General features: G+C 45.5%; 1 long non-coding RNA gene across 1 annotated transcript in view; it reads left to right on the top strand.

The window, feature by feature from the left end:
* Positions 1-617: 617 nt before the first annotated feature.
* Positions 618-14609, top strand: part of LOC138287403 (uncharacterized) — a 664150-nt gene continuing 650158 nt past the window's right edge. The window contains exon 1 of the long non-coding RNA XR_011202209.1: positions 618-728. This is a non-coding gene — a long non-coding RNA (uncharacterized lncRNA). The remainder of the gene's footprint in view (positions 729-14609) is intronic.

Raw genomic sequence — 14609 nt, 5'->3', positions numbered from 1 at the left:
CTCTGCCTCAGCACATTCACAAAGTGTTTCACACTAGACTTTAGTGTCCCCAGCCAAGCTGGATCCAGGGCAGGTAGGCAGGAAATACCAGATACCTTGGCAGAAGGAAACTTCTCCTACTTCAATGTGGGACCCTCAGACCCAACTCTGCATTACTTATCTGGACCTGTGGAAGACTCAGAAGAAGGGCTGCTGTGTTGCTCTGCTGCAAGAAAGACTGCTACTCAGCTGCCCTGATACCTGAGTCGAATAAACTGGATATCCTTCTTGAACCCAGAGCACCTCCAAGGGCTAGTTGGCTGGCCTCCTGATCAGAGCCCCAGGGACAGAAAAGGTTCAACCACCCTGAAACGTACACCTGGATTCTGCCCTAAGTGAGTCCCCACCCCAAGTGATGCCCCCCAGTCCTGGACCCTTGAAAGGGGGTCTGAAGATGCTCTGCAAGCCAAGCTGTGGTCTTTTAGGCAGCACCAATGCGCATGACACATCTCGCAGCTCTACGTCAGAACTGCTTCTCCACCACACATTTGGATGCAGGACATCACAGCTCTTCTGAACGGCCACTTTGTGACTCTTCTTCAATGCAGGACCTTGTATTTCCCTGGAATCACCGCTGAAAGATGCATTCTCGAAGCAGGACCTCACATCGCGGACCACAGCTTGTCACCGCTGCTGTGTGATGCATCTTCAATGCGGAATCTCACAACACTCAGCAACCAGGATTTAAGGTACTTTGTTGAGTGGGCCTAACTTGATGAATTGATCAAATCTTTAAAATTGCATATCTCTGGTTCTACTAATTGGATGTTTGTCATTTTGGTGTCAAATAATCGCATAACATTTTACTTATTTTTCAAAATTGGTGTGGGATTCTTCTTATGTTCATTTTTCCCTTCATTACTGTTTGAAGTGCTGCATAAATACTTACACATTGCCTCTAAGTCAAGCCTGACTACTCTGTGTCAAGCTACTAGAGGGTTAAGTACAGGTTAATTTGGACAAGCAATGTGTTTGTTGCTTGAGTATGGTTTCACACCCTCCATCATTCAGTAGCCCAGGAATAAGTCATCAGCAGTCATTGCAAACATCACCTTCATGGATTTTCTAAAGGCAGCCTTGTCTACATCCTTCTCGATTCAGGGTCAGGATATACTCTATCAATCCACATTAACGAACCTGTAAGCATCTGAATCACCCGCAACTGCTTCTGGCTGTTAAGACATCTAAGTGGGACTGGTGGAAAGGGCAGGAAACAGTGTGGGAGGAGGCGGAGGTGGGTCAATCATTGATGGTGGAAGCAAAAACATCTGAGGGTGGGGTAAGCAACAAAGTGGGAGGGAAGAGGGCAAGCAAAAAGTGGAAGAGGGCAGGAAGGACGGGCAAGCTAAAAGAAATAAAAGTACAATTGAATGAGTGACAAGCAAAAGAACACATGTTAGTCAAGGAAGCAGTACTTCGGTCAAGGTCAATAGCAGGGACAAACACACAAAGAGGAAGTGAGACAGGCATGGGCTGACCAAAGCGAAGCAAGGAAATCAAAATGACGATGAACCAAACTAAGCAGTGGGTGTGCTCTAAGCTCCTTGTAAGTAAACGAAATATCTTGCAAGCAATATGAACAACTCACTCCCATAATGAGAAAATGTGGACTGTGTCAGATGCTGTGCACTCAACTCATAGGGGGTCATTCTGAGCTTGGTGGGCGGCGGGAGCCGCCCGCCAAGCGGGAACCGTCAGAATACCGCTGCGCGGTCAAAAGACCACCGCGGTTATTCTGAGTTTCCCGCTGGGCGGGCGGGCGACCGCCAGAAGGCCGCCCGGCTGCCCAGCCGGAAACCCCTTCCCACGAGGATGCCGGCTCCGAATGGAGCCGGCGGAGTGGGAAGGGTGCGACGGGTGCAGTTGCACCCGTCGCGATTTTCAGTGTCTGCTATGCAGACACTGAAAATCTTAGTGGGGCCCCCACGACACCCGTTACCGCCATCCTGTTCCTGGCGGTGAAAACCGCCAGGAACAGGATGGCGGTAAGAGGGTCGGAATCCCCATGGCGGCGCTGCTTGCAGCGCCGCCGTGGAGGATTCCCTAGGGCAGCGGGAAACTGGCGGGACACCGCCGGTTTCCCGTTTCTGACCGCGGCTGTACCGCCGCGGTCAGAATGCCCATGGGAGCTCCCGTCATTTTAGCCCTGGCGGTCGTCGACCGCCAGGGTTAGAATGACCCCCATAATGTCTTGTTATATTTCCACTCTTGTATCAGATTTAAGAGATATCATGTCATAATCATTCATGTCTGTTTACCAAATAATTTTATCAGTGCTCTCCAGAACATCAAACAAGCATTTGCAATGCAATGGGTCTCGCGTCTGCTCGAGTTAGAGCTATTAGCGTTATAAACTCCTAACCCGGCTTTTCTTGCCACAAAAATTGAAAATTTAAAGCTAAACACTTTCACATAAGGGAGCCGATTCACAGCGTCACAGCTGCCATGAGCATCAGCCTGAAGAGATACACAAAAGGAAAAGAAATTCACTCGCAGTTAAACATATCGGCAAAAGTGCAATTAGCCAGGTAACAGGGGTGATGGCCAGGGCGGTAACAAAACCTCCCCAAGGAGGGACAAAGGTAAACCATTTACCAATGTAATCAAAGGATTTTTGGAGGGCAAACCCACGAACGACTTGTAGTGATGGGCGTGAGGTGGGCGTTGTTAAAAGCCCAGATACACACCAACATGTCGGAAAAGCAGCACATGCGCGCTGCAATGCTCGACCTAAAAAATGAGTTTAAACAAAAGCCAGCTGAAAGAATGGATCAGGAGGAGAGATTATGTAGCAGTGAGATTTATCACGGACCATGTGTGTTTGCATTGATGATATACTCCCCTATAGACTATTGTGGTTTTACCTGAGTACAAGTAAGAGGACTCAAGCACACTGGGATAAGTAAACCCTGAGGAATTAGATAAGCTCTGAAACACATGTTGCATTTATGACAACTAATGGAAGAACAATAACAACCAGTCGCGGCTCGCTGACCTGTAAAGAGGCGGGGCAGGTGCAACGTGCACGGGGGGTAAGGGGTAACATTTACTTTAAAAAATAAACAAATAAAAACGTACCTTCTCTGTTGCCGTGCCGCTCCTCTATCCCTCGTCGTTGCTGCAGGCTGGCACAGGCTCCCAGTCTACGCAGCGGACAATCCTGAAGCTGCTCATAGCAGCGTCAAGATTGGTTGTGAGGGCTCTGGCTAGGAGCTCCCAGTCAGACTGGGAGCCTGTGAAGGCTCTCTCCAGCCCGGCAACACAGTGCCAGGCTGGAGAGAGCCTTCTGCACATGTGTGTTTGGCTGGCCGGAAACGGCCAGCTGGAGACGGCCATCCAAGCAAATATGCGATCTGAGGGGAGTGCTCTGTGCACTCCCCTCACTGCCCATCACCTCCATGGCCCGTCCGTTTCACCACGAAGAGATAATAAATCTAGTTTATTATCTCTTCGTGGTGAAAGGGTTGCAGCTTCTGCTGCTGGCGAGGGCGACGTTCCTCCGCACTAATGGAGGAGCCGCCCCTAATAACAACAGATGTTAATGAATGGGCAGACCAAAATCAAATGGACATAACTCAAAGGATGTATTGAAGATTCAAGTAAAATAAAGACAGATCACCAAATCCAAATCATGTCAATATTTCTCTTTGCTCCTTTCAAGGCTCTTCGGACATAAGAAGCACATTTTGTTCAACTAAGATATCCTTTCCTTTAAGGTGGTAAAATCTGAGACACATGGAAGGTGAGTCTTTGGGAATGATTGAGAATATGTAGGGACTCACCTGGAAAGACACACACACACAAACAGGCAGACAGATGCACATGCACTCACACAAGCACAGAAACATACACATGCAATCATCACAAACATAAACACAGGCACAGACACACACATACATACATGCACACACAATCACACACATACATGTAGACAAAGGAAATGCATACTGCTAGAGCTGCACCCTGATCAGTTCTTCACATACCAATTACAACTTTAACGTATTCACTTCTAGTGGTTTTCTGTTTCAGGGTGAGGATTTCTTAGCATACACATTCATAGACTGCCCTTCAAGAAGGTTTGGTTCATGACCCCTGTGATTTTCTTGTTTTCTTGTTTGCCTCACACCAGTCCTTGACTCCATAATGCAAATGATCTTATAACTCATAGGCCCAGATTTAGGAGGGCCTAGCGCCATTCCAACCCCACATTACCGTAATTTCTTTAATACTAATGTGTTAGATGGCCAAAAACACTGCATCATATTACAAAGTGGCTGATGCTTGCATTGTGTGACTTTGTATCCCCGTGCGTCACATTATACGCCAGGCATAACGTATGCAAGGGCGCGTTCCGGTGCTAGGGGGAGATGAAAAAATGTTGCAAAGAAATCTAAGAGATTTCTTTGTGTCATTATTTATCTGCGTTTTAAACGCCTGCTAGGAGCAGGTGTTAAAGGGAGGCTCCCATTGTTTTCAATGGGCCTCTGGGTGTGTTGCAGGATTAGCGTCAACATTTTTTATGCTTATCCTGCAAAGCGCCGGACTAGCATAAAAAATTATAATGCTAGTACCCCTGACTATCACCATGGTGCGCCGTATTTTAAATACGGCGCACACATGGTGGCATTAGGGGGGTGCTATGGGGCGCAAGAAAAGTGGCGCTGAACTAGATGCAGCGCCACTTTTCATAAATCTGCCCCAAAGTCTTCCATCTTCTGGTAGGGTAAGCTTCTGAATCCCACTCCAGCATCTTGGTGATCTTATTTTTATTTTATGTGGGTGTTTTGTTAAGTTCTATCAACTGCCCTGCAGTGGTTTCTAAGAGCTTTGGGTTAGGGCCAAGTAAAGAGGGTCTATTGAGCTGCAAGATAATACTTTGGCAGAACTAGTGGTGGAGAACCTGTGGATCATCCAGTAGAGATAACCATGACCTGTAGACAACCTCTGAAAGTATATCCTCCACCATAGTACAAAGGCTTGAAAGAGTATGAATACTGAGAAACCCGGGAGAAGAGACAAAGATGTCATAATTGTTTGACCGAGTAGTTGTATATAGGTATATCTGTACCAAATGACACAGCAGATCTCCTCCTCCGTAATTCTTTGGTACCTAGGAAACATGAGTGCCAAACAGGTTCCAAAATATGAAAGACTTACCTCAAGCCTGATTTAAAGTTCGGTAGATGGATTATACCATCACAAACGTGACTTATAACGCATCCACTATATTACAAGTGCCATAAAATATAATGTGCTGGTAAGAATGCGGATAGTATATTCAAAGGGTTCAAACTGGGGTGGCATGGTGAGCAAAATAATGGATGGATTAAACCCAGATCTGTGACTGGGGGTGAATGTTTGATTGGTTCTGCATTCCGTCCATCCAGTTACGCTATGCCACAGCGTTTGCGTTTTGCCTTGCGGAAAGGATATTGCAACATTTGTAATGGAGTACCTCATCTGCCAAACCTTAAATCAGGTCCCAAATTGCAGTAAACAAAATTGTGGTGCACTTTACCAAAATGTGTCAAGCCAAGGTAAGGCAAAAGGTTCTAAGATTTCAAGTAGGCCTGGACATGCCATGTTCAGAACACGTCCTGTTCAAGGCAGAGTAAGTTCAGAGTGTACAGTCTCACATAGCAACAGGCACACTGATTGACTGGGAGGCCTTAGTGCTCTGCAATCAGTGTATCAAGCTAATCTGCAATATAAAGCAGAAGGGCGTGAGAATTTCAAATGTGAGGGAATAAGCAGATGCCAAAAACTCACAGTAATGGGATCTTTGCAGATTTATTCTCTGTAGAAATATTATTTGAATCTATTTTGTAGTATGCTAAACTGTTTACAATATTAGCAGGAGGGCACACTTGAGCTGTCTAATCCAGCACATTCAATCAATACACTCCATTGACCGGAGCAGCATTCAAAGAGGTTGAATTAGGAGTTATTCAGGGCGGGAAATGATACTTGTTGGCTACTATTGTTTCAGATGAAAGCCCTCTTGAACGAGGTTGAAGCAAAGTTAATGTAGGAGAATGGGAGGGAAACAGACAGGAGAGACTAAAAAGAAAGGTAATTTGTGGAGACTTGTAAAAGGTGTTTTTTGCCGGTAAAGATTCCTTTCACCACACTTTCTTTTATTTTCCCTGAAGTGTTAATTTCTAATAAACAAAGTGGAAATTATGTGTGAAGAAATTGTAGAAGATCACAAGGATGCCTCCTTATGTAAACCAGAAAGAGTAGGGGTCTCTAGGAAGCACATTGGGTTCGTATTGAGGGGTGAGTACAGAAGGGTAACACAGGACAGGCTGGTTCACTCTTGTGCCTTCAGGACAGCAACCTACCCAGCCCTTCATCTCTCACCCTCACATGTGCATGGCTCCAGTCTGGCCAGTGCTGAGCCACAGTCCTTGCTCAGTTGGTGCTCCTATCGTTCTAGGAGCCCTCAGGAGCTTAAGAAGGATTTGGGGTGTGAACCTCTACTCAAATGTTGGCTTCCTTTGGGTTAGCAGGAGTAGGTGTAATGTGGCCTTTTAAAGATCATGTAGTTTTGACTCAGACTGCCAGCTTTTGTAACTATTCCATTTGCCTGTTCCTCCACAGGGTATGTTTATTCAGAAGTAGGCAGTTGTATTGCTACATGCACTACGTGCAAGGTAAACAGTGGTGCAGGGTATGGACCATTGGCCTCTGCTTCCATTTTCTTCCATTTTGGTTCACGACTCCATTTTGTCGAGTCTGGTTCCGTGCGTAAGGCACTGTTCTGTGTTTTTCCACAAGCTTCGGCAAGCTGCAGGGTGGGGTGTTTTTCTGCTCAACTTCGCTCCATCTGCCTGATACGAAGAGTACTATTTACATTCCACGAGCTATCAGTTAGGACAACAGGGGGATGCGCCTGTACTCAAGGAGGAATGCAAGCTTCACCTTGGAGCCCTCTTCTGGGAACTTGGCCCGTTCCAAGGAGACGTCTCGAAGAGTGAACAAGGTACCGCCGATTGCACAATTTGTAAAGGAGGGGGTCTTTTTCTAGAAAAGACTCCTGGGCGTTAGTAAATACTATAAAGGTCAGGGGCCTGGATGGACTGGTTTAGGAACTCTCTTCTGGGTTGGACGCAACGCCAGCAGGACTGATTGTCCCGAAGGAGGCTCCCTGTGCCAGCCGATTTGGGTTCCCCGGCTTTGTGTACGGCGGAGGGATGCAGACGCTCTTTTCTGTGAAGTTTTTCAATTTATGAGCACTGAAGCATATTGTGTGTGTGCGTGCGTAATATGCACTTATCCTTGCAGCCATTTTCGTGTTATGCTTCATGATATCACAGAGTGTTTATTCTCATGTTATTTTTCATGATATATTAGCGTGGTCAGTTTTGCTATATGAGAGCTTGCCCCATAAATAAACCTAATTATTTTACCTACTAAGGTGTGTGAGCGTGATTGTTTCACCTTGGGCTCTAAACTATCCTGAAGTGCATGGTTCTGTCATTTTGAAGGGTGAAGCAACACAGCAGTCACCTTCCCTTTAAAAATAGCGAGCATGGTTACAGCTCTTTTCATTCGACCCAATCTCTGCCCGTCTCATATTGCCCTTCTGTCATTACGCCTCCAGATGAGCCCAATACTTTTATTAGGTCACAGATACCCTTGTTCTTTCTAGTTTACATAAGGAGGCATCCTCCTGCCCTTCTAGAATTTCGAGAATAGCATTTCAGGGCAAAAAGGAGACAATGTAGTGAAAGGAGACTTACCCTGCTTCAATAGTTTGGGCTACAATAGCAGCTTTGGTAGTCTAATTTTGTTCTAAATTCCTCTGAATTCATTGTTTTTTTAGTGTACATGCATGCAGCATCCTGCTGTCTCTATGGCTCGGTTGGTACTTTGCCACTGACTATGGGACTCATTACGACCCTGGCGGCCGGCGGTAAGCTGGCAGTAACACCGCCAACAGGCTGGCGGTGTTCTGCCAGCTATTATGAACATGGCGCAATAGCCACGCCCATACCACCGGCCCCTCCACTATACCGCCAGGCTTCCGCCTGGTGGTCATAGTACTCAGGGCAACGGTGCAAGCACTGCTGCCCTGGGGATTATGAGTCCCCGACCGCCAGCCTGTCCACAGCGGTAAACACTGCCATGGAAAGGCTGGCGGCAAGGGGGACTTGGGTGCCCCGGGGGGCCCCTGCACTGCCCATGCACGTGACATGGCAGTGCAGGGGTCCCCAGGCACAGTCCCATCGCATATTTCACTGCCCGAATTTCGGGCAGTGAAATGCGCAAAGGGTGCTACTGCACCCGCTGCACATCAACATTGCCGACGGCTCTATTACGAGCCGGCTGCAATGTTGATGTGACTTTTCTGCTGGCTAGCGGACGGTAACACTGCGGAAAAGTCAAAATAGGGAGTCACATATACCGCCAGCACTGGCGGTATACTGGTGCCCACAGCTTCGGTGGTCTTTGGCAAAGACCGCCAAAGTTGTAATGATGGCCTATGTGTTTTGGTTCTTATTACTACTGTAATTTGTGCATACATTTCTCACACACCCTCACGATCACACCATCCCACAAGATGATAGTAACACCCCAGTGGTCAATGCGCACAACATGAAAACACTTTCAATATAAGCTCCGAAACAGCAGCACTACAACCACACAGATTATACAGTGTAGCTAGCCATTCATATTGGAAAGCACATGAGTGTCGCACACAGAGGTACTTAACATTATGAAGATGACACAATACAATCTTATGGAGTATATCACTGTTAAAAATTGGGTCTCTAGTTGGCAGTCAGTGTACGCCCTGTCCAAGTAGGGACCCTCACTCTAGCCAGGGTAAGAGAGATACACAGCTCAGATAACCCCTATGTTAGAAATGGGGTCTTTGCTTGACAGTCAGGTTACCCCCTGTTCAAGCAAGGACCCGCACTATACTAAGGGTAAAAGAGAATCACCCTCAGCTAACCCCTGCTTAACCCCTTGGTAGCTTGACGAGCAGTAGACTTAACTTCAGAGTGTTAGGTGTAAAGTATTTGTACCAACACACACAGTAACTTATTGAAAACACTACAAAATGACACAACACCAGTTTAGAAAAATAGGAAATATTTATCTAAACAAAACAAGACCAAAACGACAAATATCCGACATACACAAGTCAAGTTATGAATTTTTAAACATTAAACTCAAAAATAGCGCTTAGAAACACAAAATGCTTCGATGAGGTGTTAACACGACGTCGTGACGGAGTCATTCCCAACAATCCCACACCAGTGGCACCGGACACGGAGTTGCGTAGACCCCCAAGTACAGTACCTTTGATGAAGAGTAAAAACAAGCCGATGTGCGAAGTAGGGGATCGCGACGTCTGTGCGAAACGTTGAATCCGCGCACTTCGAGCGTCATCGGTCCCGACGTGGTGCTGCGACTTCCACGGAGTCACGGACTTCAGTGGGGCTGCAGCGGCGTCAGGCCTGCGAAGGTCGTCGCGTTCCATTAAAGATCATGGAGTCGGTTGCAGGCAGCGTCACTGGATTCAGCAGCGGCGCCGGTCTGAAGTCGTCCGAAGTCGATTTCCTTGGATTTCCACCAGCTTTCCTTTCAAGGATCCAGGGACTGGACAGGGCACCACTTGTCAGAGCAGGAATATCTCCAGAGACTCCAGGTGCTGGCAGAGAGAAGTATTTGCTGTCCCTGAGACTTCAAACAACAGGAGGCAAGCTCTAAATCAAGCCCTTGGAGATTTATTCACAAGATGGAAGGCACACAAAGTCCAGTCTTTGCCCTCTTACTCTGGCAGAAGCAGCAACTGCAGGATAGCGCCACAAAGCACAGTCACAGGCAGGGCAGCACTTCTCCTCAGCTCTTCAGCTCTTCTCTAGGCAGAGGCTCCTCTTGATGTCCAGAAGTGTTCTAAAGTCTGTGGTTTTGGGTGCCCTTCTTATACCCAGTTTCTCCTTTGAAGTAGGCCTACTTCAAAGTAAAGTCTCTCTTGAATGTGAAATCCTGCCTTGCCCAGCCCAGGCCCCAGACACTCACCAGGGGGTCGGAGACTGCATTGTGTGAGGACAGGCACAGCCCTTTCAGGTGTAAGTGACCACTCCTCCCCTCCCTCCTAGCACAGATGGCTCATCAGGCTATGCAGGCTATACCCCAGCTCCCTTTTGTGTCACTGTCTAGTGTGAGGTGCAACCAGCCCAACTGTCAAACTGACCCAGACAGGGAATCCACAAACAGGCAGAGTCACAGAAATGGTATAAGCAAGAAAATGCTCACTTTCTAAAAGACACAATCTTAAAATCAACTTTACTAAAAGATTTATTTTTAAATTGTAAGCTCAGAGACCCCAAACTCCACATGTCCATCCGCCCCCAAAGGGAATCTACACTTTATTCAGATTTAAAGGTAGCCCCATGTTAACCTATGAGAGGGACAGGCCTTGCGACAGTGAAAAACGAATTTAGCAACATTTGTCAGGACATATAAAACACCGTACTATATGTCCCACCTTAACCATGCACTGCACCCTGCCCTGGGGGCTACCTAGGGCCTACCTTAGGGGTGCCTTACATGTAAGAAAAGGGAAGGTTTAGGCCTAGCAAGTGGGTACACTTGCCAAGTCGAATTTACAGTTAAAACTGCACACACAGACACTGCAATGGCAGGTCTGAGGCATGATTACAGAGCTACTTATGTGGGTGGCACAACCAGTGCTGCAGGCCCACTAGTAGCATTTGATTTACAGGCCCTGGCACCTCTAGTGCACCTTACTAGGGACTTACTAGTAAATCAAATATGCCAATCATGGATAAACCAATCAACCATACAATTTGCACACAGAGCATATGCACTTTAGCACTGGTTAGCAATGGTAAAGTGCTGAGGGTTCAAAAGCCAACAGGAACAGGTCAGAAAAAATATGAGGCAGGAGGTAAAAAGACTGGGGATGACCCTGCATAAGAAAAAAAGTCCAACACCCTACTGACCCCCTTGGTAGCTTGGCACAAGCAGTCAGGCTTATCTCAGAGGTAATCTGTAGAGCATTTGTACATACACACATAGTAACACAGTTAAAATACCACAAAATGACTCCACACTAGTTTAGAAAAATAGCCAATATTTAAATAAAAAAAGACCAAAACAACAAAACCCCAACATACACAAGCAAAGATATGCATTTTTAAAGTAAAAAGAGTCTTAATCAATTGACATCAATGGATGCATTGTTTTATCACAAAGTACCTGGTATGAGTCCAAAATAAAGCTGCAGGGGTAATGGTGCATTGGAAAAGCAAGCGATGTGTCGACTTCTTACTCGCAGGGAGTACTCGCAGATGCGTCAATTTAGGTATAAGCAGCCTCAGGTCCGTGCGGTGATGTTGAAGATTTTGATGCCGAGGGCCGATGCACGGAAAATCTAAATGTATGGCAGCGAAGAATCCACACTGAGCTGGCGATGCATCGATTTAACCAGCGTGGCGTTGATTTTTCAGCCATGGTGCAGGCACTGCACCGATTTTTTCTGCTGCTCGGCTCCAGTACGTGGATTTTCACTCAAGTTCTGCCAGCTTCTCTTTCCAGGGGCCCAGGGACTGGATTTGGCACCACTTGGCAAGCCAGGGGCTTCAGCAGGAAAGCCCAGGTGCTAGCAGGTGAAGTCTTTGATGTCCTTGAGACTTCTTAACAGGAGACAAGCTCAGTCCAAGCCCTGGAGAATCTTCACAAGCAGGATACACAGCAAAGTCCAGTCTTTTTTTCTCTCTGAGGCAGAAGCAGCAACTGCAGGCCAACCCAGAAAAGCACACACAGCAAAGGGGCAGTATTCCTCCTCATAGCTCTTCATCTTGGCAGAGGTTTCTCTTGATCCAGAAGTGATCTAAAGTTATAGGGTCAGCAGTCCAATACTTACACATTTCTGCCTTTGAAGTAGGCAAACTTCAAAGCAAAGTCTCTGTACTGTACAAGACCTTGCCTCTTCTTTGTGCTGCCCCAGACACACTCTAGAGGGTTGGAGTCTGTATTGTGTGATGGCAGGCACAGCACTTTGAAGTGCAGGTGTCACCTCCTCCCAACCACTCTAGCTCAGGAAGACCCATCAGGGTATGCAGGATACATCCAAGGCTCCCTTTGTGTCACTGTCTAGAGTGAATTCACACACAACCCAACTGTCAGACTGACCCATACATGTATTCAGCAGCCAAGCAGACGCACAGAATGGTTAAGCAAGAAAATGTCCACTTCCTAAAAGTGGCATTTTCATACAGACGATCTAAAAAACAACTTTACCAAAAGATATATTTTTTAACTGTGAATTCTGAGACTCCAAACTCCAGCTCTTAATCCACTCCCAATGGGAAACCGTACTTAAAAGACCTTAAAGGCAATTCTCATGTTAACCTATGGGAAAGATAAGTCTTGCTATACTGAAAACCAAATTCAGCAGTATTTCACTATCAGAATATGTAAAACACACCAGTACATGTCCTACCTTTTAAATACACTGCACTCTGCCCATGGGGCTACGTAGGGCCATGCAAAACTGCACACACAGACACTACAGTGGCAGGTCTGAGACATGTTAACAAGGCTACTAATGTGGGTGGCACAATCAGTGTTGCAGCCCCACTAGTAGGATTTGATTTACAGGCCTGGGCATCTCTAGTGCACTCTACAAGAGACTTACTAGTAAATCAAATATGTCGGTCAGGAATAACCAATCATAATCACAATTTACACAGGGACCACTTGCACTATAGTGTTGGTCAGCAGTGGTAAAGTGCTGAAGGTACCACAAACCAGCAAAAACTAAATCCAGCACACAGTCAAAGCTACAGTAAGCAGAGGCAAAAAGACGGGAAACCACAACAAGAGTGCCAGGTCTAACAATCACTTTATGCATTCCTTTTTTTAGTTACCCAAATTTATATCTTGCAAAACTCTTACTTTTAGAGCAACAATGTCCACAAAGCACAAAAAACCTTTCGACTCCCTGGAATTTTATGAATTTGCCTATAAATGTTTGGTTGGCATAAGTAATGTCTTGTACCATTGCACATTGCACTCCTCACATAAATGTAGATTTCCTAGTAGCGGCTATCCGTACTGCTTTGAAGTGTATCTTTCATTGTTTGGTGTTTTTGTGTGTGCTACTCTATACAATGAAACCAGACTCCAGCAGGCTAAATAGTGGACACCTTGTGCTTGGAGATGGGCGCGCAACTGTGAAGTCATACACTTTATTTATAGCTACAGAGTGCCTGATTCTATACTTTTACTAGTTTTCTTCAAAAACTGAAATTGAGAGGAATATGTAAAATCAGAAATCTAATTTTTGCCCTGACGCAACCGTAGTTTAGCATCTAGAAAATTTGGAGCCCTCACAAGAAATATATTTACAAAGCAGGGAAATATTAGGCAGCTTTGCCCACCAATAAAGCCTAATAACACTCTATTATTTCTCCTGGTTACAGTAGAGTCTTTTGAGCTCAATGAGCCATCAGTTCTTAGTGTAGACCTGTTCAATGCAGACTGCAAGGGACGGTGCCATGGCTATGCAGACAAAGCATCTCCAATGAGTAGCTCGTGAGCTACTGGTAGCTCTCCAGCATCATGTGAGTAGCCATCCTGTGCAGTCCAATCCAGTAAATTTAAATATTTTGCTTGTTTGAATTAATAAATGTATCCCAAATCTGAAAAGAGTGTATTTAGCACAAAATTGTGTGTATTTTTAAGAGGTCATAACTTAATGTTTGGAGGAAAAATTGTAAATTTTCAAAATGTATTTAATATATTTGAAGCTGATATTCGAGTGATAAATTATGAGTCACTGGAGACTTATTACTGATAGTTTTACCTTCATGTCAGAGGCATTGCCGCTATGGCTGTCTTATATAAACCATCTCCAGTCCAAATTGATAAAGCCTTTTTCACATTACTGATGGCAATCCTGCCTGATACACTGAGGTGATCACTGCTGGTACTTTTTCCTAGGGTGGCAACTCATGCAAACTTTTCTGATGTACCATCTGTGGTCACATTAAAATATTTGTACCTCTGTGTATTTTTCATTGAACATCAGTAGCTCCTATCACAAAAAGGGTTGGAGACCCCTGATGTAGATGATTGCCATCGAGACTAGTTGTTGGTAGTTACAACCTCAAGGAAGCCAGTCTTCGGTCCACTTTGCCATAAAACAACAGTGAAAAGTTATTCTAAATCTTGACAAATACTCTTTCCAGATTGACCTTGAGCACGTCTGCCTCCATTGTGTCACCTTTTTGACTGCTTATCATCCAGTATTTTGTCTCATCCTCTAATTGTTTGCTTAATTTTCCTGTTGTGTTTTGTCGAGATTTTATTAACTGGTAATAGTTGCTAAACTGTACCAATAATAGCTGCTTTTAGCTCTGTTTGCCTGTTTTGTATTCCAAAATGACAGTAATAATAAATCGCCAACATTATTGTCTACACATACAGTCATTTCCGTAATCAAAGTGTGGATAAGATGCAGTAATTTGTCAGTTTATCACGGAACAAAAATATAATAGAGCGGCAGAGGTTCTATAATTAAATTG

This window comes from Pleurodeles waltl, chromosome 4_1 (genome assembly GCF_031143425.1).
Source record: "Pleurodeles waltl isolate 20211129_DDA chromosome 4_1, aPleWal1.hap1.20221129, whole genome shotgun sequence".
NCBI classification, from domain to species: Eukaryota; Metazoa; Chordata; class Amphibia; order Caudata; family Salamandridae; genus Pleurodeles; species Pleurodeles waltl.
Note: the sequence above shows the minus strand (reverse complement) of the source record. Positions and strands in the feature narration are given on the sequence as shown.